Below are 26,329 nucleotides of genomic sequence, written 5' to 3'. Positions count from 1 at the left end.
TTTGCTAATCATTTTGCCTTTGGCAGCTGGCACACAATGGGCACACAATAATTATTTTCTTAAATGGATGCTCTCATTTAGTCCTCACAAACTTGCAAGGCAGGTATGATTAGGATCCTCACTTTATCCATAGGAAGATGATCTAGGAAAAGCTAAGTTAACCGAGGTCACACAACTGCTAAGGAGCAAATCTGAGATTTGAAATCAGCTCTTTGTGATGCTAAGACCAAAGTGCTTAACTGCTTTGCTAGAATCTTAAAGAAGGCTGAGCAATGAAGAATCAATGCTTTTGAACTGTGGTGCTGGAGAAGACTCTCGAGAGTCCCTTGGACAGCTAGTCAATCCCAAAGGAAATTAACCATAAATGTTCATTCGAAGGACTGATGCTAAAGCTGAAACTTCAATACTTTGGCCACCTGAGACTGAGAGCTGACTCACTGGAAAAGAACCTGATGCTGGGAAAGATTGAGGGCAGGAGAAGGGGCTGACAGAGGATGAGGTGATTGGATGGCATCATTGACTCAATGGACATGAGTTTGAGCAAACTCTGGGAGACAGCAAGAATGTTAAAACTGCCCCCAAATATGTACTTCTAAGACCTGGGGTGAGACTCTCACCCCTCGAGACTGTTTCCTCTACCAAACCAGGAGTGGGATTCAAAAATCTCAAACCACTCCTTCAGCTTCAAAACACTGATGACATCAGACGATGACTATGGCAATGCAGTGTGAGGCCCACACCACGTCACTTAGGGTGGAAGGCCTGAACACTGTAGGCAGTGTCAAGTGGGACACCAGGCAGGTTCTAGGTACAGGCAAAGAGGGTAGATTAGGGTTTAACTTCCATATAACAAGTCACCACACATGGAGCCACTTCAAAACGACATGTATTCACTGCCTCACAGTCTCTGTGGGTCAGGAGTCCTGGCACAGCCTAGTTCGGTCTCACGAGGTTGCAATCAGGGTGTCAGCTAAGCTCATTCTCAGCTGAATGCTTGAATGGGGAAAGGTCAGCTTCTGAACTCATCTGGGTTGTGGGAGGACTTTATTTCCTTGTGACTGTATACCTAGGACCCAGCTTTTGACTGACTGTTGGACAGAAGCCACCCTCAGGTCCTAGAGGTTGCTTATAAGTTCCTTGCATTTGAGCTTCCTCAGTATGGCTGCTCACTTCATCAAGGGCTGCAGAACCTACTTGCTTGTGCTAGCAAGATGGAGATACATTGTTATATCAACATAATCTACAGGTGGCTTCCCATTACCTCCACCATACTCTGTTGCTTAGAAGCAAGTCTCAGGTTCCACCTCAAGGGGAGGGAGCCATACATATTCCCAACATGGGCACCAGGAGGCAGGAATTATTGGAGGTCACACTAGGGTCTGTCATCCATAAGGGGCCACATTACCTGCTGAGAATTTGAAAGGAATTATAAAACCAGTTAAAGTTGGTCTGCTTTTTAGCTAAGGCCATGAACGGCAATTTTAGATATCATCAATGACAAAATACTCTTTCCTGAAAAAATCTTTTGTTGTTTGAAGTTCTAAACAGTTGCTGGGATTACTGTCAAGTTTTCATGATGCATTCATTTAAAAAATTCCTTATCCTGTAATGCAGTGTACTCTACATGGAAGTAAACTCCCAGTTATACTGACAGCTGGTCTCCAAAACATGGACTTAGCTACAGGCCTTCATTTTAAGATGAAGGCTGTAATGGTGCACAATCATTTGAGATGAGATCATTTTGGGTGCAGTGTGTGTCTGTGTCTCCAATCCTATGGTAGCACACAATACTGTTTTTAAGCAGCAGACCAGAAATAAACAAAGGTAACACCCATGACAGTAAAATCAGAGAAACTGAACTGGAGTTACTTCAGTTCTGTTATTCTATATGACCGCCTAGAGTTTTTGTGTTTAAAATTTTAAAACGTGAAACTGTGCAAACTGAGGGTTGTTTTTATTTGATAGATGCACATTTCAGTTAACACACGAAATATTTTACTAAATTTTAGTATCAATTTTAAAACAGAAAATCTTTTATTTTAAAACTTAAAAATAAAGCAAGAGAAAACCCAGTACATCAGTAATATTGTGCTATTTAGGAATAAAAATTAACAGCTAGCACTAATTGGGGCTCACAATGTGCTAGACACTGTTACACACACACACACACACACTCACATTTATATTAGCTTATGAATACAGCCAAGTCCAGCTATTATCCTTATTTTAAAGATAATGTAGTCTGGGAGCACAGAACATTGTGGTCTGCTCAAGATTAGCCAACTAGAGTGGCAGAGCTGGAATCTCAGTCCGGGTCGGGTGGTTCCAACATCTGAATTCTTAGATTCTAGTAAAGGAAAACAAAAGACAATATCCCAAATAATCTTGCAGGCCGAGGAAACCCTTCAAAAAAGGACAGGAAAGCTTCTTCTCATCCATGACGGCTTCTTTCCACTCCTGACTTGTCCCTGCCGGATCCTGGGCTGAGGGAGGGCCGGCTTCCCAAGGACCTGCCAGAGAGAATTCTCTTTCCGGGTCCCCTCTCCACCCTCTGAACACCCTCGCCGCGCCCCGGCCCTCCTCTGCCAAGCCCAGGTTTCTGCTGGCCCTTCCCAGCTTCCGGCCCTTAGCTCCAGGCCAGGTCTCTGGGTCCAGGCGGTGCCAGGAGCTCTCAAGTCCTCTATTTACTGTTTGGTTTCCATGGTGACACGTAGGCGCCGTCAGCGCCTTCCGTCATCAGCCCCGCAGCGCGGTCCCCCACCCGGCGCCGTGACGTCTGCCCGCCGCTTCCGCTCTGCCCATATTTGGCTCAGCCGCTGTGCTGCCCGCCGGGAGGAGGGAGCAGGAGGAGGCTGGGAACCGGACTCCGTCCTCCTCCTCTCTCTCACCCTCCCCGCGCTTTCCGTCTCTGGCCACGCCCCCGTACGGGTGCTGCGGACCCCTGGGTTCCAACCCCGCGACCCTCGGCAGAGGCAAGGGGTGGGGGCGACAGGGACCGCGAGGGAAGGCGTGGATGATTGATTGACGAGCCCCGGGGTCCCAGACATTTCTTGTCTCGTTGAGACTGCAGCCCAGAGTTGGGCTGTCTCGTCTGTTTTGGGTTGGGTGAGCTGGGATCATGATTTTCTCCCTCTGTGCCCGGAAATCATGGAAACAGCCATCCTTAGCCTCTGTTTTATATTTTATAGGCTTGAACTTAAAATCCTCGTCCCTGGCGCAGTGGAAAGCTTTGAAGACCGAGGTTCTGGGAATCAGTGTTGCCCCTGGGGGGACAAATGACCTTGGGAAGGTCACTTTCTTTTACTTAGCCTGGTAAAATGAGCTTTGGGGGGTGGGGCGCAGCGGCGTCAGGCTTGGGAGGGGAGATCGCCTGCATCACCTTTTAGTTTTACAGTAGTTACGGGCGGGGGCTGGGGGTGGGGGTTCGGGGAATGGGGAGTGGGGGGAGGCCGGGGGGCAGTGCATGACATAATTGGAATACCGGTGAAGTTCTTTGAGGACCCCCTGCAATTCTGACCCCCGTAGCAACTGGGTTTGTGCGTTTATTTGCGCCTTGGTCGTATGGGCGCTTAATTAACTGTTGCTCACCGCTTATTGAATGAATCCCAGGCAAATTACTTTCGGATTTCACCTTCATAAATCCAGACCCCCGCAATTCCTCTTACAGGCGGAAGGAGGGATATTGCGGTGATGATTAATATCGCACAGCAGGCTTGCTGATGTAAAGCGACTTGCAGATGTAAAGGGCAATAAACATTCCTGGGAGGAATCCAGCGAGATTCCAGAAATCTCGGAGGGAGCCGTGGGTGTGTGCCGCCGGGCCAAGAGGGCGGGGGTGGGGCGGGCAGTGCCGCAGTGGCCACTACCCGGGAGCCGACTGCGGGCGTGGGGGCAACTCTTCAAGATACTTGGTCCTGGCTACCGCCCTCCCCCGCCACCCCCCAACCCCCGCCCATTGCTCAGTTCCTCTAACCAAAGGAGTGTGTTTCCGAATTTCAGAGCTAGAACGCACATCAGATACTATTGCTCTAATTCAGCCTTTCAGTTTTACATACCGGGGACTAAGGTTTAGAAAAGCTGACTCACTCCTCCAAGTTTGCACAGGTAGTTAGAGACAGATAAAAGCCAAGATTTCTGGCTTCATCTCCCACCTCCCCTCTAACCCCCTCTGCTCTTGTGACTTCAGGACCCTGTTGCTTGGCTCAGATGGTGGAACGTACAGTAAAGCTGAATACCGACATCAGAGCTCCTTAAAGGGTGCCAGTGGCATGCCTCTTGTCCCACACAACCCACAGCATGACATCAGGGCCTGGGGTGATGGCCAGGAGGTGTGTTATCCCCAAAGCACAAAGCATTCCTCCTCCTAGTGACTGGAATGGCTACACTTGTCCAGAGACCGTGAATTGGTTGCCTTGAAACTAGACTTAGACTAGCAGTTGGTCATTTTTCATAGTTACCCAAGCCTCGCATTAAGTTTTCTCAGTCAAGACAACAGAAGGCATGAGTAGCCTCAACCCATGGAAACCCCTATTCTGCCTATTGGAAGGTCTTTTCATGGTGTTGGAGAAGACTCTTGAGAGTCCCTTGGACTGCAAGGAGATCCAACCAGTCCATTCTAAAGGAAATCAGTCCTGGGTGTTCATTGGAAGGACTGATGTTGAAGCTGAAACTCCAATACTTTGGCCACCTGATGCGGAAAGCTGACTCATGTGAAAAGACCCTGATGCTGGGAGGGATTGGGAGCAGGAGGAGAAGGGGACGACAGAGGATGAGATGGCTGGATGGCATCACCGACTCGATGGACATGAGTTTGAGTGAACTCCGGAAGTTGGTGATGGACGGGGAGGCCTGCGTGCTGTGATTCATGGGGTCGCAAAGAGTCGGACACAACTGAGCGACTAAATTGAGCTTTCATGGTACATAGAGGTTAGATCCTCTTTAATGTCTCTTTCAGTTTCACCCGGCTTCCTCTGACATTCTATATTCTACTTCTTCCCTGATTCTAGGCAGCCCTGTCTGAGGCGACTGGTGCCCACCGCTGGCCTCAGGCCATGCCAACTCTTCCGAGGAAGAGTCTGGGATCTTTCCCCTTTCTCTCTGGTTTGTACTTGGAGCTCTAGCGACAGAAGTAGCAGCTCTGCCTCCTGGTGGACATTTGAGGCAGAGCACCCTTCTCCAATTCTGAAAGTGAAGTCGCTCAGTCATGTCAGACTGTTTGCGACCCAGTGGGCTGTAGCCTATCAGACTCCTCCGTCCATGGGATTTTCCAGGCAAGAGTATTGGAGTGGATTGCCATTTCCTTCTGCAGGGGATCTTCCCGACCCAGGAATCGAACCGGGGTCTCCCGCATTGCGGGCTGACGCTTTACCGTCTGAGCCACCAGGGAAGCCCATGGTTAGGGGAAGAGATTTTTTTTTTTTTTTTCTTTGTTCGCTCTGATGGAAATAGCAAAACTTGACAGAAAAAAAGAACAAAAAAAACAAAAACAAGGTTTTTTTTGTCTCTTTATTTTAGAAGATCAGATTGATTTGGACGTAGAAAATACTCTTGTTTCTCTGGCCTGGACTGCTTTTTTTCCTTCTGCCAAGTCTTGCTATTTCCATCAGAGTGAACAAGTTTTCCTTGCCCCTTCTCTCTATTTCAAACTCCACCTCCTTCATAACAACTTTTCTGACTCTTCTCCTATATATTTTATGAATTTCAGCTGTGCACAGACCCAGCACACGAGTGCACACTTACTTGCTGTCTTTACTGTTGTTTCCTTGAGAGTGGAGGCCAAGTCCTGGGTGTCTTTTATGTTCATAGAATAATGCCCAGCACAGGCCTGGGGACAAAACCTGCTCTCAGGCCCTTGTGGATTAATTGATTAATTTCTCCAGAAGCAACTCCAAGCCTTTGCTTTGATAAACTTTCCTATCAGTTCTTTGGGGGTGGGGGGTGGGGTGGGGAGATCTAGATAATGATCTAATCAAAGATAGCCTTGGACAGGAAGGAGTTTCACAAAGCAGTTTCATAAGAGAACACCACCCCATGGAGAGAGGGATGGGGAAGTGTGAAGAGAACTCTGAAAGATGAGGAAGGTGAGAACACGGGGTCAAAGGATGAAAAATTAGAGGCGGGGGTGGGGGGCACTTTGCTTGTGGGATCAGAAAGGCAGCGCAGCTTCTAGAGCAAGCTTGCTGTCCAAACCCCACCACTTGCAGTGTGGCCATAGGCAAGCTTACTCTGTTCTCTGTGCCTCCGTTTTCTTATCTGTCAAGAAACCACCCGTCTCCTGGCCTTATTCTGGGGATAAATTGAGCTGATACTTGCAAGGTGCTGAAATAGTGCCTGGCGCATAGTAAGTGCCATATAACAGTTGGTCAGATTATTTTCCAATGTAGCTGTCTTGTAGATAGAATGGAGGAAGGTTATGTTACCTTTTTGTTCCCTTTGCACTGATTTCCTGAGCAGGCCATGAGCTATGTGGTCGTACAGGTCTGGGTGGATTCCTGTCCCTGTTCCTAGTTGTTTGACCTTGGGCAGATCATTCTACTTCTTGGAGTCTCAGTTATCTCATCTGTGAAGGGGAAGGGGGGCAGATAATTGTGGTTACCTCGAAAGACTGTTGTATGCATTACACGACTGTAAAAAGCCTGGCATATCAAGAGTTTCATAAACAGAAGATATAGTTGTTATTATCTATGAGAGGAGCCATAGATAAAGGAGAACAGAGTCTCCAAAATCTTTGAGGTTTCCAGAAACATTGAACGTAGTGAATAGCAGTGAGATCAGCTCAGTTCCTGGAGCTTAGGGGTGGGAGGCTAGGCCCTGGATCTGGGCCACGACTGGATATCAACATCTGAAGAAACCAGGAATGATTGGGCTTGTGGATCTGCTCTAGGAACGTTTTCTGCCTGAGGGCCGTACTAAGGGTGTGGACTCAGTCAGGCCAGGTGCCAGCAGTGGGAGGCCCCTTCTTCCCAGAAGGGGGGCCTTTAGTAAGAGAAGGCGTGGGCAGGGTGGGCCTTGGAAACCTGTTGTTGAGTGTGTATGTGCGTGACTGTGTGTATGACTCTGTGTGTGTGTGTGTGTGTATGTGTGAATGGCCCAGAGACCTCCTGCCCCAGGAGCTGGCCTCCTAGGCCTGGCATGGCCATCCGCATGGCTGAACCTGCCTGCACAGCTCCTCAAAGCTGCCCTTCCCAGCCCTGACCTGGGACATCCCAGAGTGATTGCCGGCAGCTATCCGAGGGGTGGTGGGAAGGAGGGTTGTGATAGTCTTACAGTCAAATTACCCTTCATTCCCTTCGGCTGCATTTATGGAAAAGTACTAAATGGAATATACAAAGCTGTGATGCAGTCCTTCGGGTTCTTTTCGAAGGGGGAAGGAGGATTGCAAAATCCAGCGATGCTAGAGTGTTGCAATCACAAACATGTTGGGAATCACTTTTACAGTCCCCTGTGACCCAGGAAGAATTGCGGGCCCTGGCAGGCCAGAGTCTACGCTAAGTAAGTTGTCATTCTGGGATCCCAGACAATCTTAGGAGCTGTTTGGGGAGTGCGGAGGGATCTGTAAGCCTCATTTCAAACTCAGGTTTCCAGTCATGGCAAGGGAGAGGTGGGCCCCAGTGACTAGTACCTGGAGCAGAACTCAAACCTGGCTTGTGAAGTCACGAAGGTGCTAATATTGGTTGTCTCTGGGGAGGAAGGAATGTGGTTTTCATTTTCTCCTTTTTGCTTGTTTGTACTCTCTGATTTTTGTTTTTGGCGAGCCCACATACTACTTTTGTAATAAAAATGTTTTTTAAATGTTCCCAGCAGAACAGTATGTTTGGTTTTTTTATGGGTAACAATAATAAATGAAAAGACTCAGAACTCAAAACACCTCTTGATTTTTTTCCTTCTCCCCTCCTTTCCAGAAGAAATAGATGCTCCTGATGAAACCTTGGGCAATTCAGATAGTCAAAGTAAAAAATCACCTATAATCACATCGCAGAGGTTTTTGCCAACCATTTAAATTCTCCCTCCCTTTCCTATATTGGAAACTTCAGTTTTATACTTTTAAATTTATACATTGTAGTTTTCATGAAAATAAGAGAAGGCTAGAATACTGTTTTATAATCTTGTTTTTCTATATCATACATCATGAATACAGACAATTTTTTTCTACCTGATCACTTTAATAGTTAGTCAGATAGGATTCTAAACATCCAGCAATCAATCCTGTATTGTTGGACCTTTGGGTTGTTTCTAAGTGATTTTCTATTCTAGACAAGGATGCAAGAAGCTCCGTGGCTAAATTTTTGTGCACATTTGAGATTATTTCATTCGAGGTGGGCCGAGGGCATGCTCCTTTGTAAGGCTTGTGAAACATAGCTGTGCCGTCAGTACAGTGTCAGAGAGGATGGTGTGCAGCCCCTGTTACAAATGGGAAGGGAGTATTGGCTCAACCAATTTCTAGCTATGCAATCTTGAGGAAATGACTTACCCTCTCTGCGCTTCAATTTCCTCAAATGATAATAGCTTATGGAAAGAGACTGTTGTGGGGACTGGATGAAAAAGATGTGTCAAGTGGTACAGCACATCATAAGCCCTCAGTAAATGGTGATTGTTTCTGACTCATGGACGGTCTTTTCTTCGGGGCAAGAAGTTGTCTTTGAAATTGAGGTCTGGTTGCCTGGGAAAGTTGGGGGGAAGAACTGGAGTGGGTTTAAATGGTGAAGGGGGAAGACACTGAGACATGGGCGTCTCAGGCACAGTGGCAGGAATCTGTCTGCCAATGCAGGGGACACAGGTTTGATCCCTGGTCCGGGAACATCCCATGTGCCATGGAGCAACTAAGCCCACGTGCTACAACGACTGAGTCCATGCTCTAGAGCCTGCATGCCGCAACCAATGACGCTCGTGTGCCTACAGCCTCTGCTGTGCAACGAAAAGCCACCACAGTGAGGAGCTGACACACCACAATGAACAGTAGCCTCTGCTTGTTGCAACTAGGGAAAGCCTGTGCACAGCAAGAAGACCCAGTACAATTAAAAAAAAAGTGGACAAGTGACCGAGAAGGGGCTGATGAGGGGGTTGTTGTCTAGTCATGGAGTCATGTCTGACTCTGTGATCCCAGAGACTGCAGCATGCTAGGCTTCACTATCTCCTGGAGTTTGCTCAGACTCATGTCCATTGAGGTGATGTAGGCTGAGGAAAAGTTAGCAGAGGAGAGCGTGTCCTTGAGGGAGATGGAGAACCCAGTGGACAGGGTGAAATGTCCACATGGTACAATCTGGAGCTTGGAAACCGAGCCAGGTGCCAGTCAGTCCCTCTGCCGCCTAGGAGGCCACCTCTGTGAGATCCCAGATGGAGCCTGTGTCCTGTGGTCCCCAGTCCCGTGAGGCTGCTTTCTGCCTTTCTGCTCTCATTCTCATACTGCATCACTCCAGGCCAGGGTTCTTTTTGTTCCTTGAGTGCGCCATGTTCCTGCCTGTTGGGTGGCCTTGTACGTTCTTTTTCCCCCTGCCAGTAATGTCCAGTCTTCCTGGCGAATTCCCAGGCACCCTTCAGATCTCAAGCTTAAAGCTTACTTCCTCAGGGAGGCCTTGCCCAACCATTTGGTTTCAACTGGCCGCCTTCCTCCTGTTTACTTTCTCTGGGCCTCTGTACCTACATAGCAATGTCAGAGTTTGTAGTTATTGTGTGTTTGTGATTTTTTATCCTTGGTGTTCTCACTGGGCTGAAAGCTCCATGAAAGCAGAACAGGTTCTTTTTTCTTTTTTTTAACTCACTCTGTACCCCTGATGCCCAGCACATAGTCGACACTCAACAAACAGTTACTGAAACAGAAGAAGAATAAGCCAGTTCATTTGTGACCTGTAAAATACCTTGATGTTCCCTGCTGTGGCTTCAAACCCATCCTAACTGATGCTGGCTTTTTGGCGGAAGGAACAGGAAATCTGGGGGCTGTGAGGACTGCTTTAGCCAGTTCCTCTCTTGTCCTCTCCCTTGAGGAAGTAGGCTTCCCCTTCTAAGACTAGAAACTTTTAAGCCAGCGCTTCTGAAGCTGGTTGTTGTCGTTCAATCTCTAAGTCATGTCTGACTCTTTGAGACCCCATAGGCTGACTATAGCACGCCAGGTTTCCCTGTCCTTCACCATCTCCCAGAGTTTGCTCAAACTCATGTCCATTGAGTCAGTGATACCATCCAGCCATCTCGTTCACTGTTGCCCCCTTCTCCCGCCCGCAATCTTTCCCAGCATCAGGGTCTTTTCCAATGTTCTCAAACTTAAATGTGTGTATAAATTACCTGGGGATGTCCTCAACATGCTAATTCTGATTCTGTGGGTCTAGGATCCTCCTTAGGGACAGGTATCTTTAACAAGCTCCCGGGTCAAACCCATGTTGCTGGTCCCAGGATCACTCTGAGCAACAAGTCTTTGAGTTTACAGCTTCCTTCTGTTTTACCCGCAAACCATTCCCACGTCTCCCTGGAGAAGGGAAAGGCTACCCACTCCAGTATTCTGGCCTGGAGAATTCCATGGACTGCATGGTTCATGGGGTTGCAAAGAGTCCGACAGTACTGAGTGACTTTCACTTTTCTATTCCCATGCCTAAGATTGAGTCGCTGCTCCCTCTGCTGGCCACGCAAGGGCATGACAGTCATTGACTAGATAAACAGCATGTCCGTAGTCTGGTGATCCAGTGGCTAAGACTCTGTGCTCTCAATGCAGGGGGCCCAGGTTTGATACCTGGTCGGGGAACTAGATCCCACATGCCACAACTAAAGATCAGCTAAAGATCCTGCGTGCCACACTGAGGCTCCGTGCAGCCAAGTAAATAAATAAAAATAATAAATGTTTAAAAAGACAGCATGCCAGAAATATAAAACTTACACAAAATTCTTGGGGAACAAGATCTGCTAAAAGTAGACGAGCACACAAATGTTAATAGCACTAGAAAAATGTGCTCTTAAGAATATACTCTGTAAAGGATCCCAGCTGTGCTGAGGCAAAGAAATTCCTGGAGCCGAAGGAAGTTAAGACTGGGAGGAACCCTTCAATTCATCTCTTCATTGATTTTCTTCTTTTGCTGCTCTTGGCTTTTCCCACATTTTTTTTTTTTTCTTAATCAGGGCTGCATTATGAATTTCATGGGCCCTGGGAAATTTGGTCTTTGAAGGTCCCTTTCTCTATAAAAATTAATTCAAAATTTCTTTTTATGACTACATTGTTATAATGATTAATAGTCTAAGAAAGTTTGAATCAATTGTCCTTTTTGGAAAGAAAAGTTAATTTTTTTCTTCTGATTTTTAAATGAAATTAAAATATTTTTGTGGGTTCCTAAAAAATATCATGGGCCCCAGCGCCATCCTCCTGTGTCAGTCCTGTTCTCCACGAGGTGGCAGAGAGCATAGTCTTGATGCTGTTCGAATCTGCCTACCCATCTGCTTTTAGTGGAAGATCTTGCTCCCTGAGAATTTTGTCTGAGTTTTAAAATTCTTGTGTGTTGTCTCTGTCTGTACACCCAGGAGTGTACTAGATGCCTTGAGGGCCATTGCGCTGTGCCAGCAGGTGACCAGACTGACCATGTTAAATGACTTAGACATATACTGTGCCTGGAGTGTTCACTATGTGCCAAATGCCTTAAACCTATCACCTAAGTTCCAGAGCAGCTAATACCCATGCTGTACCCTGGAGAACACCAGAGCTGAGAAGGCGACCTCATTTGCTCACCTCCCAGGAGAATAGTTAGCAGATCTGGGATTTGAGCCCCAGGCTTGTCTGATCCTCTCCGCAGGCAGTGACAGGACATACGATGAGATCCCTGCCTAGATATAAGTTTCCAAATATATGTTACACTATCAGAGCTACCGGGGCAAGACGTCAGGGAGAGCTGGAGGGTCTGGGCGAGGAGAGAGACTGAAGGCTGGCTTTGGAGCAACAGCCATTGCAGAGAGATGAAATGGCAGGGAAATGCCCTTGAGGCCACAGAGATGTGGGGGGTGGGGGTAGGGTCTGCTGGTTCAGGGGACCAGAGGAGATGTCCCAAGTGGGGAGGAACTCAAGGTTCAGAAGCAGAGGGTGATGAGGCAGAGTATGGCTATAGGGAGTGAGGGACTTGGGTCCAGTCTGATGTTCAGTGAGAGTTTCTTTGTTTCCTTCCTAAAATAGTCCTGAATCATTAATAACTTAGTCAAGTTTTCTCCATCCTCCTGCCTCAGTTCCTCATCTATCAAATGGGAGTGATGAAGCTTGCCCTGTCTTCTCAGATGTGTCAGGAAGCTCAAATGACTGCCAGTCTCACAGGGATAGGGAGCCTGTGCCTGATTCAGGCTGTAACCTGGGGGCCTGGGTGCTCAGCACACGTTTGGTGAAGGCACGGGCGGCACACCCACAAATCCCTTGAAAAGTCGCGACAGAAGACAGCATGGCTGGAGAAAGAGCCCTGAGCCAGAAGAGGGCGCTCTTCAGTGAAACAAAGTTTGATGTAAGAAACCCCTAGGATCTTTCTGCAGGATTGGAGATTGAGAATCTGCATCCCTAGGCTTTGCATTTGGCTTTAGGATTTAGGAGGTCAAGTCATTCTATTCTAAATTCTTATATCTAAACCTACCTTCACTCTAGTATCCTAACTAGGAAAAGAAGCTAAAATGTAGTTTCTCTACTTCACATTCTCTTAATGCTTTAGGCACTTAGTAGAGATGTCATTATTTTTATTTGGAAAGACAGAGCTTAACAGAGCAACTACCTATTAGATCTCATGATTTTGTGGGTCAGGAATTAAGACAGGAATTGGCTGGGAAATTCTTCTGCTCAGCATGGCAAAGACGGACGTCCTCCGTGGTACTCAGCTGGGGGATGGGCTGGCCTGGAGGGTCTGAGATGGCTTTACTCGTATGACACAGATGTTATTTAACATTTTATGTGGTTAATATCTGCCTCCTTCACTAGTCCAGGAGCTACCAAAGGACCGGAACTGTGTTTGTTTTTCGTCTATCATTTTATCCTTAGTGGCTGGCACAGTGCCTGGCCAACTTAGACTTAGTAGATAGCATTCGTTAAATGAATCAATGAGGTAATTCTTTTTTTAAAAAATTAATTTTTGGTTGCACTGGGTCTTTGTTGCTGTACATGGACTTTCTTCTCTAGTTGCAGCAAGCGGGAGCTACTCTGTTGCAGTACTGGGGCTTCTCATTATGGTGGCTTCTCTTGTTGTGGAGCACAAGCCAGGCTCTAGGTGCCTGGGCTTCAGTAGTTGCGATGCACAGGCTCTAGAGCTTGGGTTCAGTAGTTGTGGCAAACCAGCTCAGTTGCTCCAAGGCATGTGTCATCTTCCCGGATCAGGTATCAAACCAGTGTCCCCTGCATTGGCAAGCAGATTTTATCCACTGTACCACCAAGAAAGTCCATGTAATTCTTCTTCTTTTTTTTTTTTTTTTTTGCCACAGGCTTGTGGGATCTTTGTTCTCTGGCCAGGGATGGAATCCAGGGCCCTGGAAGTGAAATTGCTGAATAGCAGTGAAATCCTAACCACTGGGACTATCAGTGAAATTCCCAGTGATGTTATGCTTATAAAAAAGGGTCAGGATCCTCGAGAAAAAGGCACAGGTCGGAGAAGGCAATGGCAATCCACTCCAGTACTCTTGCCTGGAAAATCCCATGGATGGAGGAGCCTGGTGGGCTGCAGTCCATGGGGTTGCTAATTGAGTCGGACACGACTGAGCGACTTCACTTTCACTTTTCACTTTCATGCATTGGAGAAGGAAATGGCAACCCACTCCAGTGTTCTTGCCTGGAGAATCCCAGGGACGGGGGAACCTGGTGGGCTGCCGTCTATGGGGTCGCACAGAGTCGGACATGACTAAAGCGACTTAGCAGCAGCAGCAGCAGGAGTTAATGATGATGATGATAGTAGCTTAGTAAGTGCCAGGACTGAGCTAAATACTGTCCAACCTGCCTGGTTGGCATTATTTACCCCCATTTTACAGATGAGGAGCTGACATGCCTTCAAAGGCTGAAACAAGAGATAGGTTTTATGTCACAAATGAGAGGACCCAGGGTAAACTCAGGTGCCCTGGAGGTCAAGCAAGTTATTAAAAGGAGTCATTTGAGAGATAAAGACCTGGGGATGAAACACCCAAAGGCTATCCGGTATGTTTTCAAATTAGTTCAAACAATGTTCCAGATCCCTGCTTCTACATTATCCAAATAATAGAGGCAAAGCCATTCCCGGTGATGAGGCGAAGATTCACTTGGGTGTCTATCATCACATTCACTTAAACTGTTGCTCAAAATCCACATGATTGTTTCTTCTTCATCCTGGATTTATTCATTTGTGTTGTTTCTGCACAGTTAGAATGTTCTGCCAACATGTTGTAACACTTCTTCATTTGATCAAAGAACAGGTTGGCCTGTCATCATGAGCCTAGCATCACAAAGCAACGTGGGTTAGTAACAGTGCCCTTGATTGAAATTGCCTGTGGGGTCAGAGTATTAGTGGATTATCTGAGGCCCAGGCTTATTGTGAGCTCTGTCTTGCAGGAAGGCCTCTTGTAGATCTTGCTACTATGACGGGGGAATACCCTAGGTTGCCAAGAAATTCCTGTCAGGGCAGGCTACTGACTTCCCTGCACCCCAGGGATTCTAAGCCCAGCCCCTGAAGCCAATCAGCAAAAGAGCTGCCTCAAACTGACAAGCAAAACGAAGCCCAACAAAAGCAGCTGGAACCCAAACAGACTTGGGTGAGGCTGGGAGGGGAGTCAGGTCTGGCGTCATCCAGGCTCTGGGCCAGGCCGTTGTCATGGTGACAGCCAGACGGCTTACCAGCGGGCAGCGGAGCCAGTTCTCTGCAGGGGGGAAGCCTGAGTAGGGGGCTCCCCCCGGGGGTGCTATGCTTCTCCAAGTAATAGGAACCTGCAGAAAAGGCATGGTCACTTCTAGAGAGAGGCTTCTTCTAGCAGCAGCCAGGCAGTCTGCCTGGGGTTGTGGGAGGGCGGTGGTGGCAGTGGGCTCAGAGAGGTTGCCCAGCCTCAAAGGGAGGGAGATGGTCATTGAATCAGCAAAGAGGCCTCTGGAAAGGCTGGAAGGCTTTCCGGGCAGAAAGGATTTACAGCTGTGTTAGCTTTCTGGGCAAAACATGAATTGAAGTAGATCACAGAGTTCTTTAAAACAAAACAAAAAAACCCCACAAAGACAAAAACAATACATACACAAGAGTGGTCAGTGGAGAAGAGAAAGGCTTTTGGGAGGCTCAGAGATGGCACATGAAAATGTTTTATGTCCTTCTCTGGGAGCTTTTTATTATTTTCTTTTTCTTCAGTTCTGATGATCACAATTTAAGTCATTATCTGGAGGAATGAACAGCTTTCAGTGAAAACAGAACATAAGAAAACCTCTGTTGTGTCGGGCAGGGCTGAAAAGATGTTCACGTCCATGAGAGTGAATTACTTCAGGGTACAGAAGAGACTCCCTTTCTGGCTAAAGTGTGATGTCAGCTAAAATAAATGCAATGGAGGAAAGAATCTTGGTACCTTCCTCCAGACATCTTGCTGCAAAAGTGTCTGTCATACGAAATACTGTATGATTCCTCTCACGTGAAGTGTTTAGAGCAGTCACTTCATAGAGACAGAGAGTAGAAGGGTGGTAGTCAGGGGCTGGCGGCGGGGAGATTGGGAGTTAACGGTTTCATGAGGATGGAGCTGCAGTTTGAGATGAAAAGAGCTCCGGAGATGGGTGGTGATGGCATTTGGCCAAGGAGGTACTGAAGGCCATTGAATTGTACACTTAAAAATGGTCAAAATGGTAAGTTCTGTGCTATGCGTGTGTGTGTGTGTTAGTCGCTTAGTTGTGTCCAACTCTTTGTGACCCCATGGACTATATAGCCCGCCAGGATCCTCTGTCCATGGGGATTCTCCAGGCAAGAATACTGGAGTGGGTTGCCCTTTCCTTCTTCAGTATTATGCATATTTGTCCATATACATATATACATTTTAAATGGTCAAAGACTGTCTCCTCGACGTACCCGGCAGTGGCATTCGCTTGGAGGCTGACCCCCAGGGCTTGTTGGCTCAGCTCTCTGAGCCTTTGCTGTGTCATCCATTAAGGAGACATATCCATCTTCAGCCAAAAGGGAAGAATGGACATGAAGGCATTTAGCAAACAGAAATCCACCACAAGGACGTGAAATGTGATTAAGATATTATTTCAAAACTCATTTTTAATGTATCCAAATGCCAAGGGACAAGTTGAAAGGAGAAAGGGGGAGCCTTGAGGAAACTAAGGAAAGAATTATATTTGGCAGTTAGAGGAATTGGAAAAAAGCCCAATATTTTAGGAGAGGAGAAGAGAATTTTGGGCTCATTCTCAGAGGCCAGAAGGTATGACCAACTTGGACAGTCACAGCAATTTAAAATACTTCTCCCTTTTGCTCTGCTTAAATTGAGAAACCAGTTAAGCCCACCCTTCAGGAGGAAATGAAATTAAACAGTGTCAAAACATCACCTCTCAAATTTCACGAAGGGAAATGGTGCAGTTACAACACAATGCTGGGTGGGAGTTTGTGGGATCTCGAACCCAAACACGTGGTGGAACTCAAGTCACAGCGAGTCCCAGGAACTGTCAACAACTTACTCAAAGCAACTTTTTTTTTTTTTCCATTTTAAGAAATAGACTTTTCACCACCATTACCACTTATCGAATATATGTCCTATTAGCATAAATTAGCACCAGGCACTAATGTAAACACGGTACATACCATTTCTTTTCATCTGTTGTAAGAACCCGGCAAAGCAAATCTTTTTTTTATAGATAACAACCTGAAGCTTATGTCTGGAATTTGTTCTCTCTGGTTCTTTATTTCCTCATCTATAAAGTGAGAATAATGTTATAGCTAGAGAAGCGTAGTGGCTTGCCTCAAACCACACAGCTGGGAGGTCGTGATGTCAGGATTTGAGCTCCCGTTCATTTGACCCCAAAACTCTGCACTGGAATACACTGAAAATTCACAATTACTTATGAGAAGCTTATGAAACAAAATGGGTAATGAATATCTTGCTCTGAGAGCAACTAGAACAAGGAATTGGTAAATTGCTTTTTCGTGACATTGTGTGATATCACATCAACATAGGAGGAAGAGCCATGAGCATTATGGGTTAGCAGGGATGTGGCTCTAATGTTGGATGAAACCACTGAGTACAGAATATGAAACAATGCTTGGCTGTGTTATGTATGTGCGTGTCATGTGTCTTGCATGTTTTGTTTCATGTATATTGTATGGTGCATGGGTTATGGATGTATTGTGTCTTCAGTAATTTGTGTTGTCTGTGTGTATATGTGATGAGTGTATTATGTGTAAGTGAGGGAGACTTGCATGATAACCAGTTTCTTTAACACTGAAGACAAGACATTCCAACAGCCAACACGAACTTGGTGCTCACTCTGAGCCAGGCGCTCTTCTTATTGCTGTGTGTATAATAACTTGTTCATTCTCACAACAGTCCTGTGCAGTAGCTGGTAACATATCTTCATTTTTTGCAGGAGGATCGGAGGCATAGAAAGATCAATCAAGTTGCCCCAGACCGCCTGGAGAGTAAGAAGTGGAGCTGGGATTTGAACTCAGAGAGACTGGCTTCAAATTCTGTGGTTTTTTATTCTTTCCTTAATTGGTACCCCCAAATTACCACATGAGAATGGATAGATTCTCTGGATAGAGAGCCTGTGGACAATGTGAACACACGTGGCCAAGATAATCCTCCTAAATCAAATGTTAGCCAAGGTGAACCTACTATTGCTGGCCTTGTTGTGTTATGTGTGATTCCCATCAATTTAATAATTATTAAGAATTGAAATTAAAAGATGCTTGCTCCTTGGAAGAAAAGCTACGACAAACCTAGACAGCATATTAAAAAGCAGAGACATTACTTTGCCAACAGAGGTCCATCTAGTCAAAGTTATGGTTTTTCCAGTAGTCATGTATGAATGTGAGAGTTGGATCATAAAGAAAGCTGAACGCTGAAGAATTGGTGCTTTTGAACTGTGGTGTCGGAGAAGACTCTTGAGAGTCCCTTGTACTGCAAGGAGATCCAACAGTCAATTCTAAAGGAAATCAACCCTGAATATTCATTGGAAAGACTGATAACTGAAGCTGAAGCACCAATACTTTGGCCACCTGATGTGAAGAGCTGACTCATTTAAAAAGACCCTGTTGGGAAAGATTGAAGGCAGGAGGAGAAGGGAACAACAGAGAATTAGATGTTTTGGTGGCATCATGGGCTCAGTGGACATGAGTTTGAGCAAGCTCTGGGAACTGGTGATGGACAGGGAATCCTGGCGTGCTGCAGTCCATGGGGTCACAGAGTCGGACATGACTGAGCAACTGAACTGAACTGAACTGAAGAATTGAAAAGTTGGTTGAGAAAATCCTATAGACAAAATGGTTTCATTGATTTGTTCCCTCAAAACTGGGGGCCACCTGGAGATGATCAGTATCTATGGATAAGATGTTCTCTAGGGCATGAGAATAGTCTGATTTCTTTGAGATAGGATGGCATTTCCCCTCTTGCCTTTCTCCAACTGTCTTCCTGGGCCTGTCACTTTTAAGTTGAGGATAGCAGAAAGAGGTCTTTGGTAATGCCCATCAAGGTGGAGAAAGAGTCTGAGCCTGTTACTATGGCAACATAAAGGAGATGATTAATCATCCATCCATCTAGCCATTAATCCATCCAGCAAACTCTCAGTGATGAATGAGATAAAGTAGTTCTTTTTGTGGAGGATCTATTCCAGTGGAGAAAAGAGACTTCAAACAAATGAATAAACAACAACAACAACAAAAAATACAAGTCCAGATGGAGATAAGGCTATGAAAAAAATAAAGCAGGAAAAGAGGAGAGTGACTAGAGTGGAAGTGTAGGCATATTTTAGATAGTGTGGCCATAGACCATTATCTGAGGCTCTGCAAAGAGATTAATCCAATTGCACAAAGAATCTGATTATCTTATACATCTGCATCCCAAGTCCAGACCCCACTCTTAGTGGGGCTGCTTTCTTCTTGTTCACCTTTTCCCACAGGATCTGATGGCTACCTATTTCCCTAAACCTTTAGCAGTGGAATGGAGGTAGATCATGGACATTTTAGGAAGGAGAGAAGGACAAGGTGAAGCCAGATCCTGGGGAAGAAACAAAAAGTTTCAAGGACTTGGAGATCCCTGGGATGAAGAATGTAGTGAATGTTCATTGGTTACCTCTTCTCCCTGCTTCCAAAAAGCATCCAGATTCTCCTTCTGGGTTTGGGTGGGATGTCAAGAGGGTTTCTGATTGTTTGAAGCCAATCTGGAGAATATCAATCCTTTTGCCTCCATGTTTGGTTCAGATGGAAGGTGACTTGAGTCTTCTGATGGATGTGGCAGTGAAATTCTCTCCTCTCCTGGTATAGACACAGATACAGGTAGCTGTATGTCCATCTTGTGACCTTGATGGAAGCCATCTGAGGACAAGGCTACCACATGGGCAGAAAGCATAAAACCCACAGCACTGGTTTTTCCCTATGTGAATCAGTTTGTTGTGAACTCCAACACTTTGGCCACCTGATGTGAAGAACTGACTCATTTGAAAAGATCCTGATGCTGGGAAAGATTGAAGGCAGGAGGAGAAGGGGACGACAGAAGATGAGATGGCTGGATGGCATCACCGACTCAATGGACATGAGTTTGAGCAAGCTCTAGGAGTTGGTGATGGACAGGGAGGCCTGGCGTGCTGCAGTCCATGGGGTCGCAAAGAGCTGGACACGACTGAGCGACTGAACTGAACCAACTTATTCAACACATTATGTATGCTTGTTGTTTGCTAAGCACTCTTTTACATGCTTAGGGAAAATTTCTGTCCAATTTTTGCTGGCTTTTCTTTGACTAGCATGGGAGGAGTGGTGGGCAGATGATCATCAGAGTCAGATTGCTTGGGTTTAAATCCTGGTTCCACCACTCCCTGGCTGTGTGACATCAGGCAAGTTATTTAACCTCTCTGTGCAACAGTTAACACATGCAAAAGGAGATCATTGACGTGTCTACCTCAAAAAATTGTTGTGAGGATTAAATGGGTTAAGATGAAGGGTGTAAGATGGTACCTGGTGTGTGATGTGCCACTTGACCATGGTTTCGGTACAGAGGACTTATCCGTCCAGCTACTGGGGGTGCTCAGTTGCCAGTCCTTTACGAGGATTGCCCCTGTTGAAGGTGATCGTGTCACTCAAGCCCATGGTCTCTTTAGGGGATCATTTTGCATCCAAGGACTGACCTATGAGATCTATGAAGGCTGGATCCCTTGCCTCCACTCAGGACAACTCTAAAAGGACACCCCAGTTCTAGAGCTCTGGAAGGTTGATGAAGGCCTTTGTTGGCTTTCCATCTCAGCTCTGTTTCTCCCTCCGTCCAGTCCTGCTTCATTTCCTTCCCTTTCTGCAGATGTTGATCCAAACAGCACATCCTGTGTGTGGTCTCAGAGTTTGCTTCCTGGAAACCAACCTATAACTTGATCAATGTTAACTGGCATCATCATCACCCAAAAGCAGCCTAAGGGAGAGAGAAAATAACAGAAAGAGTGCAAAGGGGAGAGGTTTCCCTTCTAACTGGGAGAGGCTGGCCGTATATAGGGTGCAGTGTAGAATGGCTAGGACAAAGACCTTCTTTTTAATTGAAAAGAAGGTTGGTACACAATGTTCTGTTAGTATCAGATGTACAGCAAAGTGATTCATTTATACATATATATCTGTATATATTTCCTTTTTCAGATTCTTTTCCATTATAGGTTATTATGATCTTGTACTTTTTTGAGGAGCTAGAGAAGTAGTTCAATACAGTTCAAGAAGTGGGGGTCCTTCCTAAATCTCCATCTCCATGACTTCTGTGTGCATTGGGGTTGATGACTTGAACCTGAAGTAAAGCTCTGTGCTCTGTGTATGAACTCGATTGGCCAGCATTGAGATTTTTATTTCTTAATGTACTGTATCACCCCCTCTCCTCTGATATTAAGGGAGTAGTAAACTCTTGAGAGTCCCTTGATGCTAAAGCTGAAACTCCAATACTTTGGCCACCTCATGCAAAGAGTTGACTCATTGGAAAAGACTCTGATGCTGGGAGGGATTGGGGGCAGGAGGAGAAGGGGCCGACAGAGGATGAGATGGCTGGATGGCATCACCGACTCGATGGACATGAGCTTGAGTGAACTCTGGGAGTTGGTGATAGACAGGGAGGCCTGGCGTGCTGTGATTCATGGGGTCGCAAAGAATCGGACACGACTGAGCGACTGAACTGAACTGAACTGAACAGGATTACACTCTTACCTTGCCATTCAGTTTCCTGCCGTGGCTCTTCTGGAAATTTGGCAAGCGCTCTTCATATATAAGGTTTCCCTGGTGGCTCAGATGGCAAAGAATCTGCCTGCAATGTGGGAGGCCTGAGTTTGATCCCTGGGTCAGGAAGATCTCCTGGAGAAGGGAATGGCAACCCACTCCAGTATTCTTGCCTGGAGAACCCCCACGGACAGAGAAGCCTGGCACACGGGGTCGCAGAGAGTCAGACATGACTGAGTGACTTTCCCTTTCCTCACATATAAAAGCTCAGTTTAACGCTGTGATGGGGGACCAGCTGAAAAGGGACAGAGGCTTCTGGTTTTAAAGCTGCATGGGGGCAGGATACTGCTTTCTTAAATCTGGAGAGACATCAGGATCCTGGTGTTCATAGTCTGAATCTGGCAAATAGAAGCTGGGATTTAGCCCTAATTCCCGTCCAGAGATTTGCTGGAGGAGGAAGCCTCTGCCTGTCCTCCGGCTTTTTAAGTCAAGTGATGGTGATGCAGGAAAGCAGACTGGCTGCTCTTTTTTTAAATGTTAATAGATTCGATTGAAATGCACAATCATCATTCAGAGGGCCCACCATGGGCAAGCACTGCATTCATGCCAGCGCATGTAAAAGGGAGACAGAGAGAGAGAGAGAGAGATGGTAGGAAATACAGAGACAAGAATACAGGCTCCCTACCATTTGTAGGGGAGATAAACCATGTTCCCAAATAACACGTCACATGGCACAATGGTGTGTGCATCCAATTTAGAACCAGACAGACCATGTTCAGATCCTGAAGCCCAATTCTGTTACTGAAGAATGTAGTTTTGTATTAGGAGTGATACAAAGAGCAATGGGAACCAATGGGTAGGAGGTGGTAAAACTGAAAAAAGGAACTGTCTTGTCTTTGCTGTGTAATTTAAGAGTATTCAACTCTGCTACAGAAAACTAGAGACATTATGTATAGTAGTAAGTCGCTTATGAGTTATCTTAGACACAGAGAGAATAAACAGAATGTATATGTGTTGAATATAGATAAAATGATGAAAGAAATGAGAATGTTACTTATCAACAGAGAGATGAAAAGGCTGGAGTGGGTTGCCCCTTCCTTCTCCAGGGGATCTTTACAACCCAGGGATTGAAACTGCATCTCTTGCATCTCCTGCACTGGCAGGTGGATTCTTGACCACTGGACCACCTGGGAAACCCACCAATGAAAAGACCAACAAAACCTTAAATATTTACAAGGCTTGGCTCATGTCTTCTCTAGGTGGAAGCAGTGTTACTCTCGAGATGGCTGTCCAACTGTGACACTCATTATGTCCAAGAAACATAGATAAAATCCTTAACTGCTCAGCAGATTAACTGGGGTGCTGTGGTGTGACCGGGGTACCTCCCCCTGCATCTTCCCGATAGAGGCAGTTTGTGCCTTGGTTCCACATGCCATCCTCCAGACGATCCCCTTGGCTTGGCCTTACCTCTGAACGCTTAGCTGCACCACGAGTGGGGAAGCTTGCTATGGCAGAGAAAGGACGAGATATGTGAATGTGTGTTATCCAGGATTCAGGTAGGTGATCCTTCTACCTGCTGGCACTTATCCCAAGTGAGTTTCCCTGTCCCTTGCTTCTCACCGGGTTTTATATATTTATTTATTTTGGCTGCGCTGGGTCTTCGTTGCAGCGTACGGGCTCCTCATTGTGACATTCGGGCTTCTTTAGCTGTGCGGACTTAGCTGCCACACAGCATGTGGGATTGTAGTTCCCCGACCAGGGATCGAACTTGCGTCCCCTGCACTGGAAGGTGGATTCTTAATCCCTAGACCACCAGGGAAGTCCGCTTACTATGTTTTAAATTGATTAAATAAATTATGTGATTCAAGCGTCTTAATTTGGTCTGCAAACCTTCCTGCTCTGTGACCTCTGGGGTTGCCTGCCTGGAGGTAAAACCGGTGGCTCCCCTCGCCTCAAGGTAACCTCCCAGATGACAGGGGAGCTCACGTGAGGCTTTCTGGGAGCAAAGCCCGACCAAGGGATTCTTGCGCGGATGATTTTCGAGGGGGTTCTCTCTAGAGAAACGTCTCTGAGAATGTGAAGAAAACAGAATAGGTGAGGGGCAGAGAGGCCAGGCAAAGATGAGGTTCTGCTGAGGCATAACAGGAGCTCCGGAGTGGGGCTGGCACTGCAGGTTTGCCCTCCCTGGAGACAAGAGGGCCAGTCTTTTGTGCCTTGTACCAGGGGATGGGGTGCCAGCCTAGAAACGGGGGTCTGGGTAGGGCACCGGCAGCATCTGCTACAGGTGATTAGCCCAGGTGAGTCACAGGGCGAGGGAGGAGAGAACATAGTCGGTTGGGAAAGTAGGGGGAGAAGGGATTAGAAAGACAAAGTGCAGTGTGACTCGGAGGGTCTGAAAGCCAGAGCAAGAAGTTAAGACCTGATTCCACCGGCAGGGAATCAGGAGCCACGTGTGTGCTCTAGAGCACATGTGTGGAGCAGAGCTTCGGAAGAGTCATGGGGCAGTGGCATGTGTTGGGAGGAAGCTGACGGCAGAGCGAGCAGCTGGGCCTGGCTGGGCAGTCATATAGGTAACTTGGACCCTCTTTCTTTCTCCTCTGTGGCCTTTGGATAGCTCTATATACTCAGAAGGCTACATCCCAGGGTCTAATCTTGCAGTCATCTCCCTGGCCTCAATTTTACAGAGTATCTTAAGAATCAGCCTTGCCTGGAAGGAAAAGGAACTGGTACCAAAAGCTCCAAGAGGTTGAGCCTTCCTAAGCCAGGTGGGTAAGGAGGGGAGAGCCACATTGCTGAAGGCAATGCCTAGAAAAGGACATTGCATAGAAAGCTCTACCAGGCTGGCTGCAGAGGGCTGCTAATCCTGGACTTGTACAAACCGGGCTGGCTGCAAGTGGGGTGACTTGATCTCTAAGTAATACAGGGCTTTTAAGCCTTTGGCTTTTATCCAAGGCATTGCAGCCGCCTAGGTCAGTGGCAGGTCAAAGATTCTTGGCCTCAGACCAAAAGTCACCCTCCATTCAATGATCCTTCCTCCCTGCAGAGGTTTGGACTATCCATCAAAGCCTTAAGGACAGTGGTTCTTAAACTCCAGCATAAGAAATACTACCTGGAGTGCTTTCTAAAAGCACAGATGTCTGGACCCCACCCACAGAAATTCGGATTCAGTAGGTCTGGGGCAGGGGTGAGAGATTTGCATTTTAAACAAGTATTCTGGTGACTGGGAACAGGTGGTCCAAGGATCATAACGGGGAATAGGGAAAACCCAGCATTCATTTGCTCAGGAAACACAACAGCCTGTGAAGTAGGTAAAATTATTTTCATTATTTTCTGTTTATAGATGGATAAACTTAGGTTCAAAGGGTTTTACTAAACCGTTCAAGGACTCAGAACTAGTAAATGACAAAGATCAGGATTCCGATCTATGTGAGCTCTTGAAAAAGAGTAATAGGAGATCGAGCTGACTGCACACATATGCAGGCCTGCACCCTGATACCTCCCCATATAAGCCCACTATAGCCAGGCCAATGATATCAGTTAGGAACAGGCTGGGGGCTGCTGCAGTAAGTGAGCCAGCAAGTTCATTTCTTGCTCACATTACATGGCCATTCAGACCAGCAGGGGGCTCTGTTCAATTCAGTCCCTTAGGGACACAGGCTGATGAAAACTCTGGCTTGACATGCGCTTCCACTAATAGAGAGGCGAGGAGAGAGGACACTGGCTCCTGAGCCACGCATTTCTGTCTGGAAGTGACATGGGTGTCACGGCTGCTCAAATTTCATTGACCAGGCAAGTCCCACAGCCATGTCTGAGTTCATCAGGGTGTAGAAATGTAAGCAGGTGTGTAGTTCACCAGGCCAGCCTGCTCATCAGACCCTGACATACCTTCTTTCTCATGTCTATGCTCTTCTATCTCTCTGAACTGTCTTGGCTCTACTTCTTGGCCAGGCTAACTGGACTCAAGGGTCTAATTCTACACTCACCTGCCACCAGCTCTGGGCAGCCTTTCCCAGCCTACCCAGGTTGGTTTATGTGCCCCAGTGTCCAGGTCCCCAGAGGGCTTAGAAATGGAATATTTCCTGCTGTATCAGTAAACAAAGATGTCACAGGCGTCAGTGACTGCAGCCCTCTAATGTGAGCCTGTGAGCCCTAAGGGAACTCAGGAAGGAGGCGAATACCTGCGATCTGTTGTTGCTGTTGTTCAGTAGCTACGGCCGAGTCTTACCCTTTGGACTGCAGGGTTTGCAGCACACCAGGCTCCTCTGTCCTGCACTGTCTCTCAGAGTTTGCTCAAATTCTTGTCCGCTGAGTCAGTGATGCTGTCTAACCATCTTATCCTCTGCTGCCCCCTTCTCCTTTAGCTTTCAATCTCTCTCAACGTCACGGTCTTTTGCAAGACGTTGGCGCTTCACATCAGGTGGCCAAATTATTGGAACTCGAGCAACAGACCTTCCAATGAGTATTCAGGATGGAGAAGGGAATGGCAATCCACTCCAGTATTCTTGCCTGGAGAATTCCATGGATAGAGAAGCCTGGCGGGCTACAGTCCGTGGGATTGCAAAGAGTTGGACACGACTGAGTGACTAATACACATACAACCTTCTTTAAGAACAAACTGTCGCATTCCACATGACTGCTGGAAAAACCATAGCTTTGACTATATGGACCTTTGTTGGTAAAGTGATATCTCTGCTTTTTAATATGCAGGTTTGTCTTAGCTTTTCTTCCAAGGAGCAAGCGTCTTTTAATTTCTTGGCTGCAGACACCAGCTGCAGTGATTTTGGGGCTCAAGAAAATAAAATCTGCCACTGTTTCCACTTTCCCCCATCTATTTGCCATGAAGTGATGTGACCAGATGACATGACCTTAGTTTTTTCAGTGTTGAGTTTCAGGTCATCTTTTTCACTCTTCTCTTTCACTCTCATCAAGAGGCTCTTTAGTTCCTCTTCATTTTCTGCCATTAAAGTGGTATCATCTGTATATTTAAGGTTGTTGGTATTTCTCCCGACAATCTTCATTCC

At 46.6% G+C, this 26,329-nt stretch overlaps 1 long non-coding RNA gene across 2 annotated transcripts; it reads left to right on the top strand.

The window, feature by feature from the left end:
* Positions 1-1,685: 1,685 nt before the first annotated feature.
* LOC123327971 lies at positions 1,686-4,344 on the top strand. Of its 2 annotated transcripts, none has more exons than XR_006542624.2 (2): positions 1,686-3,289; positions 4,187-4,344. It is a non-coding gene; the product is annotated as an uncharacterized LOC123327971 (long non-coding RNA). The 2 variants fall into 2 exon arrangements; XR_006542625.2 differs by having other exon boundaries at positions 1,686-3,312.
* Positions 4,345-26,329: the final 21,985 nt, after the last annotated feature.

Source organism: Bubalus bubalis, chromosome 11 (genome assembly GCF_019923935.1).
Source record: "Bubalus bubalis isolate 160015118507 breed Murrah chromosome 11, NDDB_SH_1, whole genome shotgun sequence".
NCBI lineage: Eukaryota > Metazoa > Chordata > Mammalia > Artiodactyla > Bovidae > Bubalus > Bubalus bubalis.
Note: the sequence above shows the minus strand (reverse complement) of the source record. Positions and strands in the feature narration are given on the sequence as shown.